This window comes from Myotis myotis, unplaced genomic scaffold, assembly GCF_014108235.1.
Source record: "Myotis myotis isolate mMyoMyo1 unplaced genomic scaffold, mMyoMyo1.p scaffold_m19_p_21, whole genome shotgun sequence".
NCBI lineage: Eukaryota > Metazoa > Chordata > Mammalia > Chiroptera > Vespertilionidae > Myotis > Myotis myotis.
In genome coordinates this window covers 889,018-906,672 of record NW_023416326.1, presented here as the reverse complement: position 1 = coordinate 906,672, position 17,655 = coordinate 889,018, and the positions used below count along the sequence as shown (strand labels likewise).

At 60.7% G+C, this 17,655-nt stretch overlaps 1 long non-coding RNA gene across 4 annotated transcripts; it reads right to left on the bottom strand.

The window, feature by feature from the left end:
* Positions 1–7,860: 7,860 nt before the first annotated feature.
* LOC118678975 lies at positions 7,861–12,623 on the bottom strand. Of its 4 annotated transcripts, none has more exons than XR_004975073.1 (5): positions 12,480–12,623; positions 10,996–11,109; positions 10,715–10,795; positions 8,994–9,136; positions 7,861–8,241 (listed from the first exon to the last, which is right to left on the bottom strand). It is a non-coding gene; the product is annotated as an uncharacterized LOC118678975 (long non-coding RNA). The 4 variants fall into 4 exon arrangements; XR_004975074.1 differs by lacking the exon at positions 12,480–12,623 and adding an exon at positions 11,468–11,601; XR_004975075.1 differs by lacking the exon at positions 12,480–12,623 and having other exon boundaries at positions 7,897–7,943; positions 8,072–8,241; positions 10,996–11,254.
* Between the last annotated feature and the right edge of the window lie 5,032 nt (positions 12,624–17,655).

Sequence of the window (17,655 nt, the reverse complement as noted above, 5' to 3'; positions counted from 1 at the left end):
CCCTCCTTACTGCTTTCCTGCTCCCTCTGGGCTTTCTCCTCCTTCTGGATGAGGTCTCCTTCCCTTTACTTTGTGAATATAGACCTTCCGCTGCTCCCAGCTCCTCATTCCACGGAAACGCACCTGTTGCAGCTTTCCAGCTGCCCATCCTACGGAAATACACCTCCTGCTGCTCTGCAGCCCTGTGCTTCCTCCACGGTCCCCTCAGCTTCCAGAATTTCCTAAAACCTGTCCTTTTCACCCCAAAAAGTTCCGGTTTCAGAATCAATAAAAGCCTATTTCCTACAACAATGAGAAGCAGGTAGATGAACGGGGAGGAGATGGAAGCGGAAAAGCCAACACCACCTTTCCCTGGTGTGCGCCCCCCCCCCACCCCCCACCCCCAGGCCACTGGACCCCCGCTCTCCAGGGAGGCTGTCGGGGGTGTGCCCTGCAGACACCCCCCTTCTCCCAGCAGAAAGCAGCTCAGAGCCCGAGGGACCCCCTGCCTGGGGGGGGGGGGGGGCAGCAGGTGCGAGGAGCCCCGAGCGGCCGGTCCACGGGAGACAACAGCCCCTTCGCGGCACCGCCTGGCGCTTCGTGAAATCCTGTGTTCGCGGCTGCAAGCCTCCGAGCGCCTGGAGGAAGCCGACGTGGCGCCCCCGGCCTGACCCCGGCCGCCCATTTCGGGGCGACGTTGCAGGACGAGGCGACATCTATTAACCAGCGTGACCTCCGTTCCCCGCCAGGGCCCGGGCCCGGGGGAGCCGGCAGGGGCCGGAGCTCGGGGAGGAAGGGTTCGGGGAAGGGGTCGAAAAAGTGTCTGGGAAGCAGTTTCCGCGCGAGCCCCCATCCATCATGACGGCGCCTCCCGCCTCCGCTCCCGGCGCTGCCGCCGCCCCTCCTCGGGGTGCCCCGCGGCCCCTAGTCCTGCCGGCGGCCATTTGGACTTGAGAGCGTCGCCCTCGGGCCGGCTCGGCAGGAGGCCGGGGGCCCAGGAGTCTCTCCCGGTTCCGACCCGGTCGTGGCCGTGGAAACAGTGGGCCCGGTAGGTGCTGAGCGACCTGCATGCGCCTGCCGCTGGGCCAGGAGCCGCCGCCGCGAGACACGAACTTGAACTTTTATTATTTTTTTTTCCCACGTGCCCGCTCTCCCGGGAGCATGTGGCCCCGCCCCCTGTCACGTGCGCACTGCCAGCTGTTCATGTGGCCCCGCCCCTGTCACGTGTGCACTGCCAGCTGTTCATGTGGCCCCGCCCCTGTCACGTGCGCACTTCCAGCTGTTCATGTGGCCCCGCCCCCTGTCACGTGCGCACTTCCGGCTGTTCATGTGACCCGCCCCCTGTCACGTGCGCACTTCCAGCTGTTCATGTGGCCCCGCCCCCTGTCACGTGCGCACTTCCAGCTGTTCATGTGGCCCCGCCCCCTGTCACGTGCGCACTTCCAGCTGTTCATGTGGCCCTGCCCCTGTCACGTGCGCACTTCCAGCTGTTCATGTGGCCCCGCCCCCTGTCACGTGCGCACTGCCAGCTGTTCATGTGGCCCCGCCCCTGTCACGTGCGCACTTCCAGCTGTTCGTGTGGCCCCGCCCCCTGTCACGTGCGCACTGCCAGCTGTTCATGTGGCCCCACCCCGTCATGTGCGCACTTCCAGCTGTTCATGTGGCCCCGCCCCTGTCACGTGCGCACTTCCAGCTGTTCATGTGGCCCCGCCCCCTGTCACGTGCACACTTCCAGCTGTTCATGTGGCCCCGCCCCCTGTCACGTGCGCGCTTCCGGCCCAGTTTTATTGTCAAAGAAGAGAGAACAGGGAAGGGTGTCTGGTTCCTGAGTGTGTCCTCTGCGTGCTGCACACACGCGCGCGCGCACACACACACACAAACGTGCACACGCACACACACATGCACACCCGCAAACGCACGCTCACACACGCACACGCACGAGCAGAGCCCACAGCCCCCGGCCCCCACCCGTGACACCAGAGCGAGCCGTGGCTGGGCTGCTCACCTGCTACTGCAGTTTGGAGCTAAAACAAATTATTGTTATTACCAGGTTATAAACCCTTAAAAAAATCCCCTAATGGAAATCCTAACCGCTCATTAACTATAATGAGAGCCATCACCGCGCTGCGTTCCAGGCCGGCGCCGGCCACTGCAGCTATGGGCCGTCCGTCAGCCAGGGCGCCGGGCGGGGCGGCCGCACGGGCTGGGCAGTTCAAGCCGTGGCCAGCCCAGCTGCTCACGGGGAGGACTCGGACCGAGGCAGCGATTTCCAACCTGTTCAGCTCACGGCACACAAACCGATCACAAACTCCGCAGCAGCCCGGCCGGTGTGGCCCAGTGGTTGGGCATCGACCTAGGAACCAGGAGGTCAGGGTTCGATTCCCGGTCAGGGCACAGGTCCGGGTTGCGGGCTCCATCCCCAGAGCGGGGTGTGCAGGAGGCGGCCGGTCCGTGATGCTCTCTCATCATGGATGTTTCTCTCTCTCTCTCTCCCTTCCTCTCTGACATCAATAAAAATTAAAAAGTGAGTCCTGAGAAATTCCATCATCATCTGAAGACCCAGGGCCTGCCGGGTAAGATGCTTGTCATCGCCGTGGCGATAGGATTCAGGTGGGCAAGGCTCCCCCGTGGCTATGGTTAAGAATCTGTAGGCAAAGACCTACCTGCTCATCGTTTCCCAGAAAACGAAAGTGATACTTTATCGTCGAGATGGAAACTCTCTGAACCGAGGCGTGTGGGACGACTTCCCCTTTTCTGCCGCTTTCAATCCCCCCGAGGAGTGGAAGAACCAGAGGCCTTTTGGGGGGTTCGGTTCCAAGAAACTGAAGTGTTTTTCTGTTCCCCCTCAGTAGCCTCTCAGAGCAGCTCACATAGAATTTAAACGGCGACACCCGGTCGCAACGCAAAATGGGTTGGATTTCAGAGCAGGAAGCGCTTTCGATGCAGCCGGTGGCCACACTCCGTGCTCTGGGGGGATGGTGCTCAACTCCCTACGCCAGCGGTTCTCAACCTGTGGGTCGCGACCCCTTTGGGGGTCGAACGACCCTTTCACAGGGGTCGCCCAAGACCATCAGAAAAACACATCTATAATTACATATTGTTTTTGTGATTGATCACTGTGCTTTAATGATGTTCCATTTGTAACAATGAAAATACATCCTGCCTGTCAGATATTTACATGACGATTCATAACAGTGGCAGCATGACAGTGATGAAGTAGCCACGAAAATAATTCTATGGTTGGGGGTCACCACACAACATGAGGAACTGTATGAAAGGGTCGCGGCGTTAGGAAGGTTTGAGAACCACGGCCCTAAACAAACAAACAAACAAAAAAGTGCATTTAGCTGGGCCGACGTGGCCCAGTGGTTGAGCGTCAACCTATGAACCAGGAGGTCACTGGTTCGATTCCCGCTCAGGGCACATGCCTGGGTTGCGGGCTCGATCCCCCATGGGGGGCATGCAGGAGGCGGCCGATCCATGATTCTCTCTCATCATGGATGCTTCTCTCTCCGTTCCTCTCTGAAATCAACAACAACAACAATATATATATATATATTTTAAGTGCATTTAGCAAATGTCGTCTTTCCATGGGTGGGGCCTTACAGCCACAACTGCTCACTCAGCTTCGCCGTCCTCCTCCAGAGACGCCGTGCGGGGGTTTGACGGGACACACACATGCGCAGCTACGCCAGCCCAAGCTGGGGACTGGGGTCCCACGGCCTCAGATCCCCACATCCCCCTGGAAGAGCTCTGGGGTCAGGAGCCGGGGCGGCTCCAGGCAGGTGTCTAGGTTGCCACCTGTTGGCCTCCCAAGGAAATACACCCCAGGAGAGGCCAGGACAGCCCTCCTGCTGGTTAGGGTCCAAAAAACCGCTTCTCCTGCCCGGCGGGTGTCGACCTATGACCCAGGAGGTCAGGGTTCGATTCCCGCTCAGGGCACACGCCTGGGTTGCGGGCTCCATCCCCAGTGCGGGGCGTGCAGGAGGCAGCCGATCCATGAGTCTCTCTCATCATGGATGTTCCTCTCTCCCTCTCCCTTCCTCTCTGAAATCATAATTTTTTTTCTTCCCCAAAAAAGTGAACCCATGGGAAAGGCTCTGGGGGGAATGCTGCCTTATGCACCGCCACCTCTGTTGGCGTCTGAGTTGGGGCAGATGGCGCGGTCCGGTGCACGTGGCCTGTTGGTCTCTGCCCACATTCCCGCAGGCCAGGCTGCTGAGATCTGAGGGCTCCCCCTCCCCCGCCCTCCCCCAGGACAGGGGCTGGCGGCCCCCCACTCCGTCCTCCCAGCCTCCGAGGAGCTGCTGGAACTAATCCGTCCCGTCCTCCTCACTAATGGCGTGATTGGCAGACACCTAAAGAGCTATCGATTGGCCCCGTCCGTCAGTGCCCGGGCCCTGCAGCTGTCCGTGTGGCCTGGTGCTAGCCCGGTTACGCCTGGGATGGCACAGGCTTCCTCCGTGGGTCCCCGGGGACCTGCCGTGGATGCAGGAGGGAGCCGCTGTCACCGCCGGCCTGACAGCCTGACCCCCCAGCTGCCCAGGTCGAGGGGGTCCCCATCTGCCTATGTCCTCCCCGTATGTGAGTTCCGGGGGCTCTGATAACCCTCCCGGAGCACGTAGTCCCTCAACAGGCCAGATTCTACCTTGAAAGATAAATCCTCCTTGTCTCATGGGGCTGGGGGGGCCTCCCCAGCTCACAGCATTTTTTAAAAATATATTTTTATTGATTTCAGAGAGGAAGCGAGGAGGAGAGAGACAAGAACATCCATGATGAGAGTGAACCATGGACCGGCTGCCTCCTGCACGCCCCTCACTGGGGATCGAGCCGGCAACCCGGGCCTGTGGCCCTGACGGGGAATCGAACCCAGGACCCTTCAGTCTGCAGGCCGACGCTCTATCCACTGAGCCACACCGGCCAGGGCCTAGCTCGCAGCATTTGAACAGAACCCCCGACAGCTGGACCAGGAGACCTGGTGGCCGTGGAGGAGGCCCGCCCTGCGTGGCTTCCCCACACCGACGTTTTATCGGCAGAATAAACACCGGCCAGGACAGGCGGCCACGGCGTGGGATTACAAACGCGCAGGACGGGGGCCTCGGGTGGGATGCCTGAGTGCCCTCTCCATCAGGAGAGCTGCATTCCCCGGGGTCATTACTCCAGGAATTAATGGCGGCTCGGGCCAGCCCGTCCGCACCCGCGGCGACATTGTCGAAGCAATTACACTCCGCGCGGAGCCGGCCGCTCTTTAGTCACGGCCGTGTTCCGCGGGACGAGCTGAAATGCGCTTGTTCGTACACGTGGAGTGTTGCTGCTCACGGAATAAAACGCACACGTGCGTGCCAGACGCCGCTTTGGGGCCGGCCCGGTGTGGCTCAGTGGTAGAGCATCGACCTAAAAACCGGGAGGTCAAGGTTCGAGTCCCGGTCAGGGCTCATGTCAATGGATCGATGTTTCACTCCCTCTCCCTTCCTCTCTCTCTAAAACCAATAGAAACATATTTAAAAAAAAAAAAAAAAAAGTCCTTTTTCTGCCCTGGCCGGTGTAGCTCAGTGGATAGAATGTCGGCCTGCGGACTGAAGGGTCCCGGGTTCAATTCCGGCCAAGGGCACATGCCCGGGTTGCGGGCTGGATCCCCTGTAGGGGGCGTGCAGGAGGCAGCCGATCAATGACTCTCTCGTCATTGAAGTTTCTCTCTCTCCCTTCCTCTCTGAAATCAATAAAAACGTATTTAAAAGAAATAACACAGAAAAGATTGCTGGAAACCTTATCAAAACTTCCTTTTTTTTCTTTTTCCAGAACTTTTAGCCAATATAATCCTCACCTTTCCAACATCTGACTCTGGGAAGTGTAAGATTCAGGTCGACGGGACTGGCCTTTTCGTGCCTAAAACCGGCATCCCTGGGTGTCTGGCCACGGCTGGGCCGAGGCAGCCATGTGACTCGCAGTGATTGGGGGGGAAAGTCCATTTTAGGTTTTTCTTTCTTTTTTTTTTTTCTTTTTAAGACTCTGGAGTTACAGACTCGATGCCACCAGCCAGGCCCTGATCTGGGGCCCGGGGCCAGGACCGGGTGTCCCCTGCTCTAAGGGGAAGAAGGTGACCAGAAGGCAAGTTCCTGGGAGGGAGGCAAGCCCCGCCCGCCCCGCCTGCCCCTCCCTGGGCCACGGGCGCTTGGGAAGCAGGAGAGTGAGCTACGCCTGGGCCAGAGTTCCCGCTCGGCCGGCCGGACGACACAGGATGTTTGTGGATTCCTGGAGGCCTGGTCACTGCCCAGCCGGCCGGCACCTCTGCTGACGGTCCAGGCCGCGGGTGAGTCAGGGGCTCATCCGGTTAATATGCAACCACAGCGCCCAGGGGGCCCTCCCCATCCACATTCCTCACTCCTCTCAGCCCCAAGCGATCGGCTGCTCCCAGAGGCCTGGGCTCCTCCCTCCGGCTGCCAACCACGCGGGCAGAGGGCGAGCGAGGGACCCAGCTCGGGCCGCCAGCCGGACCCCGCACACACACGCTTCACATACGTGAGAAGTATGGAGCCTGTTAACCACCCATTCCCCGGCCCCTTCAGCACGCGTTCACATCGCGTGGAGCCTCCTGAACACGCGTACACACACACACACACACACACACACACACACACACGTGTGCTGGGCCCGCTCACACCGGCCAAGTCGCCTCCGGGGTATTTAATACAAAGATAGCCCAGTATTTGTATTCTCCCCCATAACATAAAGGGGATTGTTTTAAGGTTATTGCCGCTCAGATGGGATGGAGAGAGAGGGAGGGAGGGAGGGAGGAGAATGAGAATGAGAGAGAGAGAGAGAGAGAGGAGAGGGGGGAACCTTGCCCCATGATAAATATTTTCATTAAAAAACTTTTAAAAAGTTCAAAGATAGGTTCTCCTCTCCTATGTCTTGTCAACCCATGACTTAAGGCCCAAAACTAATCTCCTTTCCATTTGAGCCCGTATTTCAGCGCTGTCGCGGGCGGCCGCCGCCAGTATTGGAAGACGATCGTTTTTTATTTTGTTGATGTTACCGACAGCTTTATGTCACAAAGCAATCTCGCACGGCGTCGCCCCGCGCCGGGCGCCGGGGTCAGCCGCCCGCCCGCCGGGCTTATTAAACGGCCCCGGCGATGGAACCGGACGGCCCCATAAAGAAGCATCCCGCGGCGTCCTGCGCGCGGGGCTCAATGAAGAGATGGCTCCCGGGCGCAGTAAACAGCCGGCAGGGAGGCCCGCGGGGGGCTCCTCACGCGTCTCGGGAGCCACCTCCAAAGCATCTTTCAAACCAAGTGGTTAGAACAGAGGAAAACACACGCACACGTGCACACGCATGCACACACATGCACATATGTGCATGCACATATATGTAAAACCGCCCACTGCACGTACACATGTACACACGTAAATACACATGCACGTGCACATACACACACAAATACACATGTGCGCGCGCATACACACGTGTGCGCGCGCATACACACATGCACATACACACGCTGAGGGGACCGGCCGGGGCTGAATGGGGCGCGTGGGCCCTCTGAGGCCCTTCTGAGTGCTGCTAAGTCAGCACTCCTACCGGCCACCATCCCTTCCAAGGATGTCGAGGGACCTAGGGGTCATTGTGGGCGGGGATCGCCGCTTTGTTGGAAAGAACCTCCGGCTGTCCTTAGTGCTGTCTGGGACGTTTCAATGCTGCGTGGGAGCCTCTATTCTGACACAGCTTCACGTGGGAGGGAGAGGGGCCATCGGAAGAGCCGAGTGAAGATAATATGGGAGCCCGGCCGCCCGGCGTGGCTCAGTGGTTGAGCATCGATCCATGAACCAGGTTCGAATCCCGGTCGGGGCACAGGCCCGGGTTGCAGGCTCCATCCTCAGTGTGGGGCGTGCAGGAGGCAGCCGGTCCATGGTTCTCTCTCATCCTTGCTGTTTCTAACTCTCTCCCTGCCTCTGCCTTTCTCTCTGAAAGCAATAAAAATATATTTTTTTAAAAAGATAATCTGGGAAATACTTGTTGAACTCTGACCTGTAACGTGTGGTGTGAAAATCGACACGTGATTATAAAGAAACAGAAAAAAAAAAAAACCCACACGCATTTGTTCTCACGGACGCGGGGTTTCCCCTTCTGGTCTCGATTCAAACCTATCATCCTTCTCATCACAGCTTCCTCCTGTGGGTGACCGACCGGATTTACCAAAAATCCAAGAACACCAGGAAGAAGGTGAGCCCGGCCGGCGTGGCTCCGTGGTTGCGCGTCAACCTATGAATAGTAGATCACGGTTCGATTCCCAGTCGGGGCACAGGCCCGGGTTGCGGGCTCCATCCCCAGTGTGGGGCGTGCAGGAGGCAGCCGATCCATAATCCTCTGTCATCATTGATATTTCCATCTCTCTCTCTTCCTCTCTGAAATCAATAAAAAATATTTTTTTTTAAAAAAGGAAACCTACGAATGCAAACTCAATTTCTTCTTTCCCCTTCCTTCCTCCCTCCCTCCCTCCCTCCCTCCCTTCCTTCCTTTCTTAAATCTTTCACGAACTCAACTTCTTATCCTCACACACAGGCTGTGGTTTTAGGCCAAACACAGCCACTCGGATCAGTACCTTTTAGTAAGTGTGTCATCAGCTCTGTCTCCCTTCACCTTGGGACTGGGCCTCCCATCCCTCACCAGGACAGACGCTGCCTGACGGGGGCTGTTAGCAAACCCCCTCTCTCTCCCCGGCCCCCCTCTCCCCCGCCCCCTTCCCCCCTCCCAGTAGGATCATCCCTGGGAGACGGGGACCGCACCCCTGCACGCTGGATGCTGACAGCCCCCCCACCCTGCCTCCCAGCCTCGCTCCAGGCCCTGCCCTGGCCCCGGCCCCGGTAAATCACCCCCCTAAGCACGTTTGCACCCCATCATTTTTTAAAGTCACAATCTTGGCGGTGTCAACTTGTCAAGGGTCAAAGGGAAGAACGGGCCGGACTCCCCCATCCATCTGCCGGTAGGCGCTGTCTCATCCCATTTCAAATTACCTGCTGAGGGCGAGGCGGCCGGCGGACAGACGGCCTCCCTCCATAAACCGTGACAGGCCGGGCGCGCTCGGCGATCACTCACGGGGCGGGCGGCCGGGCGCTGTCATTAACTACTTGTACACGGCGGCCGGGGTCAGGTGACCCTGCGGGGCGGGCGCGGATATAAATACCGGCTGGACAGTTTAATGCCAGCAGACAAGTCCGCTGGGATTAAAGCTGCGTGACCCTCTAGAAGGGTGGTCGTGCGAAGGAGGAAGGGACTTTCGGGGGGGGGGGGGGCCTCGGGCAGGGCCCTGCCCTCCCAGGGGTTTTGTGGAAGGGACCCCTGGCCGACCCGAACGTCGTCTGTCGACAACGCATAGCCCCTCACCGGGGGCCGGTGGGACCCTGCAAATAACGCCCAGCAGCCCGGCCGGCGGGGCTCAGGGGTTGAGCATCCACCTAGGAACCAGGAGGTCAGGGTTCGATTCCCGGTCAGGGCACAGGCCTGGGTTGCGGGCTCGATCCCCCGTGGGGGGCGTGCAGGAGGCGGCCGATCCATGGTTCTCTCTCATCATGGATGTTTCTCTCTCTCTCTCCCTCTCCCTTCCTCTCTGACATCAATAAAAATATATTTTTTAAAAAATGAGACTGATGCTAGGCCGGTGAGGTTCGGTGGTCGGAGATCTTTAATGACTTACAGTTAACACTTCAACCAATTCAAAAAAATATTCCTGCCCTGGCCAGTGTGGCTCAGTGGACAGAGCATCGGCCTGCGGACCGAAGGGTCCCGGGTTCAATTCCGGTCAAGGGCACATACCTCGGATGCAGGCTCCTCCCCGGCCCGGGCCCTGGTCAGGGCGTGTGCAGGAGGCAACCCGTCCATGTGTCTCTCTCACATCGATGTTTCTCTCCGTCTCTCCCTCTCTCTTCCCCTCTCCCTAAAAATCTCCGGTGAAGATTAACATATAAATAAAAAAAGAAAAGACAAAACCACCTTTCCGGAAAGCGCTCCGTGGGAGTCCAACAGGGGAGCCCAGTCCCCGCGGGTGAACAGAAGGCAGCCCCGGCCCCCAGCCGCCGAGGCGCTAACGTCACGCACACAAAGGCTCGGACCGCGGTGGCAGCGGCAGCATATGAATGAGCCAGGACAATGCAGGACGCACACTGAAGGCCCCGCAGGCGGAACAAAGGGACGGTCGCCGGGAGGAGGCACCAGGCCCAGGGCCAGGCTGAGGCGATGCCGCGAGGGTCCAGACCGGGCAGCCGGGAGCAGGGGACCAGCCTCAGGTCCAGCCAGGCCCCTGGGAGCATCCATCCTTGGGGCCTCCTGCTCGCGGACCACCCAGGCCGGCTCCATCCCCTGAGCCTCCATGTCAAAGCAAAGGGAGTATCTAGTCCCTTGTGGGACATTAGGGAACAGAGATAAGGAGCATGATACGGCCCGGCCGGTGTGGCTCAGTGGTTGAGCGTCGACCTAGGAACCAGGAGGTCACGGTTGGATTCCCGATCAGGGCACAGGCCCGGGTTGCGGGCTCCATCCCTAGTGGGGGGCGTGCAGGAGGCAGCCGATCCGTGATTCTCTCTCATCGTGGATGTTTCTCTCTCTCTCTCCTGCTCCCTTCCTCTCTGAGATCAATAAAAACATATTTAAAAATAAAAAAAGATACGATTTCTCCTGCTAATAACAGTCCCCATTCCTGCTGCCGGGCTGGCATCTGGGACAGGGGATCAAAACTCACCTCGCACCCTGGCTGGTGTGGCTCAGTGGATAGAGTGTCGGCCCGCGGACTGAAGGGTCTCTCTTCCCTCTCCCTTCCTCCCTGAAATCAGTAAAAACATATTAGGGAAAAAAAACAAAAAACTCACCTTGCTTGGTGTCTCCGCCCTGGGCTGCCCTGGGAGGGAAAGGCACCCTCTGAACTTCACAAGGATCAAATCCCTCATCCCTGGCCTCCAGGCCGTAAGCCCCAGGCCCTTCGGCACCCGCCTCCCTTCACCCCCTGGGGACGGGAGCACCCACCTGGGCAGGGGAGCTGCCCCCCCCGCCCCCCCCGCAGGTCAGGCTGCCAGGGCTGCCAGCCGACAGGGTGAGGGCTGTGTGTGGTCTCTGGTCGCCAGCCACTGGGCCACGTCCCTGGAGAGAGAAAGGGCAGGTTTGTCACAGGCTCCGTGCTTCCTCTGTGGGTGCTGGTCAGGGAGCCGCTGGGGCAGAGGAGTGAGTGGAGGGAGAGTCTCCGAGTCCCAGGGGCCCCTGGGAGGCTGCCAGCCGTGCCCTCCTCTCTCCCCCTCCCCCTTCCCCCTCCCCCTCCCCTCCCCCTCCCCTCCCTCCTCCCCCTCCCCTTCCCCCTGAACTGTCCAGAGAGACAGCAACAGCCCCCCTGCGCGGGCCTCCCTCCATCCTTAGCATCACTAGCCCGGGAGGAGCTGCACTTGGGAGCTCAGAGGCGCAACCCCCGGGGCTGAAACGGGGGGGGGGGGGTGAGGGGGGGCACCGAAGTCACGATGCTGCCTGGACGTGGACGTCTGTGGGGATGGCTTCACCCCGAGGTTCCAGGGGAGTCTCTTTAAGGCACTGAACACGGAAGCTGGTCCTTTCCAGGCGACGGTGAGGAGGGAGGGAGGCAGGGAGCCTGGGCACGGGGGAAGCTGCAAGCTGCGGGGGGGGGGGGGGGGGGGGGTGCTGGCTCCCCTGGGGGCGGAGGGGCTGGTCCAGGACGTGCCATCCCCGGGAGGAAGCGCAGGGCAATGTCCTCGGTTCGGCTTCGACGGGGCACTTCCACCTTGAGAAAGGCCCTCAGACATCGCCCACTTCCTCCCGGTGGCGGGGGGGGGGGGGGGGGGGGGGCGGCCAGCTGAGGCCCCAGGTTCCGGCTGCAGAGGGCACGTCCCCTTCACGGGCGCTCCAGCCTCTGACCTCGACCTCGCGGGCGGACTGCCTCTCCCTGTAACCCCCCTGCCCTTGGGGAGCCCCCGGAAACAGCTTTTCCCCGGGAGGAGACTTCCTGCGAACAGTGACAGCGACAACTGCCCCGTCCGTCCGTCCGTTCGTCCGCCCACAGTTAGACTCCTTCTTCAAAAGCGAACACGTGCGAGAATCTGAAACGGGCAAACCTTCGAAACCGTGACGCGGGCCCACGGCCTCCCTCCTCCCCGACCACGGCCTCCCTCCTCCCCGACCACGGCCTCCGCGTCTCTGTTCCCTTTCCGCTTCCGAGAACAGGAAGGTTAACAAAACCTCAGCCCCGCCGGCGTGGCTCCGTGGCTGAGCGTCGACCTGTGACCCGGGAGGTCAGGGTTCGGTTCCCGGTCAGGGCACAGGCCCGGGTGGCGGGCTCGATCCCCAGTGCGGGGCGTGCGGGAGGCCGCCGATCTGTGATCCTCTCTCACCGTGGATGTTCCCCCCCCCCACCCCACCCCCCCGTCTCCATTCCTCTCTGAAGTCAATAAGGATATTTTTTTAAAGAAGGAAAGTTAATAAAACGTCGCCCAGGAGCACTCACTAACCTGACGCAGGGCCGCGGCCTGTGAGGAGGAGCCTCTGGCCCCCGTGCAAACCTCCGCAGGTCACGGTTACCGGGTGTCTGTGTCTGTGACGAGCCCCCGGCCGCCTCCCGGCTGATGTTCAAGTTCTCCTCCTGCAGAACGCGGACCTGCACGGCTGGTGACTCAGCACATTCCCTGGGGGGGGGGGGGGGGACCTCGGGCGGGGAGGGCGCGGCGCCAGGGTCCGGCTGGCTGGTGGTTTGCGAGGTCAGCGAGGGTCAGAGCATCTCTGGGGAGGCCTGTGGGGACGGGGACGGAGGCCGGAGAGAACCGGATCTGTCGGCGGAAGGGCCTGCATCTCAATGGCCCGGCGGGAGGCAGGGAAGTCCCTGTGGGGCTGGGAGGTGAGGACGCTGCAGTTCGCACCTTCTTTTCTCTCCCCTGCGGCGCGAGGGCGGCCGTCGGGTCGGGATAAACAGGCCCAGCGATGGCGAAAACCTTGTTTACGGGAAGCAGGTCAACGACTTTATTATTATTATTTTCATTGCAAAGCGAAGACCTGGAGGGCTCCCCAGTGTGCTTTGCCGAGGGGGGGGGGGGGGCTGCTGGTGGCTCCCAAACCTGACAGGTGATGGAAACCACTAGAGGTAGGGGTGGGAGGGGGTCTTTGCAAAGAGGGGTGCAGCCTGGGGCTCTGCAACCCACTCAGCAGCCAGGAGCACGGGGGGGGGGGGGGGGGGCCGGACAGGCTAGCCAACCTCCCCTCCCTCCCCTCCCCTCCCCAGGCCGACCCCAGTGAGATGCGTCCCCGTGTGTCACAGCTGTTACTGCACATGAGGAACATTCTCCTCAGACTCCCCAGGAAACCCCGACCGTGAAGGTTCCCTTAGGACAGCGGGCGTGACCCTGCCTCCCAGCAGCGCTCCCAGCGACGACCTCCACGCAGTTGGGTCTGAAACAAAGGCCCCCTTCCCCAGGCCCCGCGAGAATCCCCTCCAAACCCCTCTTGAGTGCCTTCCCAGCAGCCCCTGGGAGAGGCCAGGACGGGCCCATTTCACAGATGAGGAAGTGGAGGCTCCTGATAAAGCCCGAGTTTCTGGGGAGGGGTCTTGGCTGGTGAATGGGAGGAACTGACAGGTGAGACTTCATCTCAGATCGGGGCCCCTAAGCAGGGCTCCACCCGCTCCTGCCCCGCCCGGGTGGGGTGGGGGGTCATGGGGGGGTGAAGGCAGACAGAAGGCTCCCAGCGGGGAGCCTGGGCCTCCTGGACCTTCTGTCCCGTCCCCAGGAGCACACGCTGGGCTGTCTGAGCGTCACAGCTCGGCTTTGAGTCAGAGGCGTGTTCGCGCGTGGGCGCAGCTGCTGCCGGGGCGGCGGGAGGGGCCGCCTGGGCCCTTTGAACGGCTGCGCAGAGGATGTGGCTGCAGGAGCTGCGGGCAGAGGGAGGGAGGGAGGGAGGGAGGGAGGGAGGGAGAGGTTCCGCGCAGCACAGAGGAGAGGGGGTGTCCTGGCCGGGGCGGCTGCGCTGGGCAGGGGATGTGGGGGTGGCAGCGGGGGTCGGGGGGACAGGGAGCCCCGGACGCGGCCCTTTAATACGGTTCCTCACGGTGTGGTGACCCCCAATCTCATTGTTACACATGGAACATCATTAAAGCGTAGTGATGAATCCCAAAAACAATATGTCATTATAGATGTGTTTTCCGACGGTCTTGGGCGACCCCAACGAGGCGCCATGTTAACAGGTTCCGCTCGGCCAATGACAGGTGAACGGAGCAGAGCGATGCCCACGGGCACACCGCTTCGAACGTTAAAAATGCCAACATCGAACCCTCTTTAGAAACCAAACTCCTGCTCACCGCCCCCTCCGCCCCCCCCCCCCCCGTCCCCGAGGGGTCGCGGCCCCCCGAGCAGGGCTGCGGGCTGAGCCGAGCTCGGGAGAGGGACCCCAAGGCCGAGCGCGGGGGCCTGTCGGGGTGACGGGCGGGCAGGGGGAGCTGGGGCTCAGAAGCCGGGAGCTGGGGCTGCCCAGTTCCTGAAACCGCCTTCCGCTGACCCCGGCAGAACTGGACCGGGCCTCCCTGAGGCCTCGGACGGCTGAGCCGACGCCCTCGCCTGGGGAGGGAGCCGCGGTCAGAAACAACCGTGGGCCTGCGAGGCCTTTGGAGGTTCGAGTATCTGCTGGGCCGGCCCGTGTGGCTCAGTGGTGAGCGTCGGCCTCGGAACCAGGAGATCAGGGTTCGATTCCCGGTCAGGGCACAGGCCCGGGTTGTGAGCTCAAACCCCAGTGGGGGGCGTGCAGGAGGCGGCTGGTCCATGATGCTCTCTCATCATTGATGTTTCTCTCTCTTCCTTCCTCTCTGAAATCAATAATAAAATTTATTTTTTTAAAAAAAGGGAAGTTGAGAACACCTGTCAGCGACTCCATCCCTAACCTCTGCTTTGTAAGGAGAGCGAGCGGGTGGCCATCCCGAGGCCGCCCCTACGCCCTCACTCCGCCCCCCCCCACCCGCCTGCTGGCCAGCGTGGAGTCCCCCTGAACACTCCCTGTAGGATGAATAGATGTGTTGTGAGGATTATCTATGCAGGCAGCACCAGGGGGTGAGAGGGGAGATGAAAACAAGAAACAATTCGCGTATTCAAGGGGCACTGAGCAAACCTCCGGGTAAAACCCTTTGTTTTCCTATTTAAAATATATTTTTTTTCCATTTCAGAGAAGAAGGGAGAGGGAGAGGGAGATAGAAACATCCATGATCAGAGAGGATCATGGAGCAGCTGCCTCCCGCACGCCCCCCACTGGGGATGGAGCCCACACCCCGGCCTGTGCCCTGACCGGGAATCGAACCGTGACCTCCTGGTTCCTAGGTTGACGCTCACCACTGAGCCCCCCAGCCGGCTGGGCTTGTTTTTGTTTTTCTTGCCTGCACCGGGGCTCCCCCACAGCAAACACACCAGCTGGGAGCTCGCAGAGCCTGTGCCCGAGCTCCGTGTCGGCGCGGGCTCCCTGTACCCGGGACTCGAACCCGGGACCGCCTGTTTGCATCTCGGCACCTCCCTTTGTGCTCTCAGCCAGGTCAAAGGGCAGGTGAGGCAGGGGCCCTGCGACCCTGGGAGCTCACCGGAGGAGGCTGGGAGCTCCTGCAAACAACTCGGTTGTTCTATCTAGCTAAAGGCAGAGCCCAGGCCAGGCCGGCCGAGCTGTTAAAAATTCACCTGGCATTGTTCTTCGTTCTCTCTCTGCCCCAGCGAGGGAGGAGGGGTGGGCAGGGGGGTGGGGGAGGAGGCCAGGCTGCCTCCGGAATCTCTCCTGGATCAACAGCCCACGTTGATCCAATGTCCGGGGGGCGTACAGGTCCCAGGTCCCAGCGCCCCGACCGGGAACCGAACCAGCGGCCCCTGGGTGCACAGGCTGATCGCCACCGCGGAGCCACCGGCCGCAGCCACCCTGCTGTGCGTGGTCCGGGGACCTGAGGGGGGAGGTGGCGGGGACAGCACAGCTCCGGGCCACCTCCTCCCCCTCGGCCCCGGCCCCTCTCCTGACTCAACATCACGCGGGAAACTCCCTGGACGGCAGGTGTTGCCGCTTCTCGGCTCCAAACTCCTCTCTCCAAACAAAGGCCAGAGACGGTCCTCACCTTGATTGGGACCCGCCTGCCCGCCAGCCTGGCCGCCTCTCCGGGCCCCTGGGTCCCGTTCTCTTCCGGGTTCAGCGCTCCAGCCGCCTCTGCAGGGGAGCTGACGGCCGGCCACTGCCCCAGGGCCTTTGCTCGCACTGTCGCTTCCCCGGGGACCCAGCTCAGGGCTCCCTTCACAGCTCCAAGGCCTTCCAACAGGAGGGGCTGAGGGAACCTCACTGGACCTGAACGCCGCCAGAGCCCACCTCTCTCTCTCTCTCTCTCTCTCTCTCTCTCTCTCTCTCTCTCTCTCTCTCTCTCTCTGTAGCACTTGCCTCCACCTGAGAAATCATGTCTGTTCACTCACTGATGGTCTGGCTCCCCACGCCAGGCAGGGCCTGCCTGTCTCCTTCACAGCGTGGAGGAAATAGAGGCTGAGTTTCCTGCAAGGTGGCCGGTGGCTCCCTGGGGCCTCGGCCACAGCCACGCGCTGGGGAGAGGGGAGGACTGGCTTCTCTCCCTCCTCGCTGACCCGCACCCAGCCCAGCCCGCGGGCCCGTCCAGGGAGAGGGGAAGCCCAGGGCACCTGCCCGCTGGCGTGACCTTCACCTCCCAAGGGCAGCCGCCCTACCAGCACCCAGGTGGCCAGGCGGCTGCTGCCCGGCTAAATCTCCCTCCAGGCTCGGCCTTCCCGGGAGACAGTGAGAAGAACTGCTCTTCAAAACGGTACATGAGCCCGGCCGGCCTGGCTCAGTGGGTGAGCGCTGACCTCTGAACCAGGAGGTCAGGGTTCGATTCCCGGTCAAGGCACAGGCCCGGGTTGTGGGCTCCGTCCCCAGTGTGGGGCGTGCAGGGGGCAGCCGATCCGTGATTCTCTCTCATCATGGATGCTTCTCTCTCTCTCTCTCCCTCTCCCTTCCTCTCTCTGAAATAAAAAATACATTATCTGTGTGTGTGTATGTGTGTGTATGTGTGTGTGTGTATATGTGTGTGTATATGTGCGTGTGTGTGTGCGTGTGCGTGTGTGTATATATATATGTTTTAATAGCAAACAAAACATTGCAGGCCCTGCTGCTAGAAGACACTGCTGTGGACCTGAGGCCTTTGATGCTGAAATTCTTAGCAAACAAAACAGTGGCCAGCCCTGACCGGTGTGGCTCAATGGATGGAGGTCGGCCTGCGGACTGAAGGGTCCCGGGTTCGATTCCGGTCAAGGGCATGTACCTGGGTTGCGGGCACATCCCCAGTAGGGAGTGTGCAGGGGGCAGCTGATGGATGTTTCTCTTTCATCGCTGTTTCTAACTCTCTATCTCTCTCCCTTCCTCTCTGTAAACAATCAATAAAATATATTTAAAAATAAAAATAAAACAGTGGCCAGCGGGCCCAGCTTCCTCTCACCTGCTGGACAGGCTGCAGGCCGGGGTTTAAGTCCTGGTTTTACATATGAATGAGGAGCAGCACGGCCTGAGGAAATTCAAGCCGCGGGTGGTTAACAGGGTTTCACTATTAGTTCTAATTACGCGCATCACAGACCATAAACACGGGCCTTGGGGGGGGGGGGGGGGCGGCGGCATCTTTAGCTACAA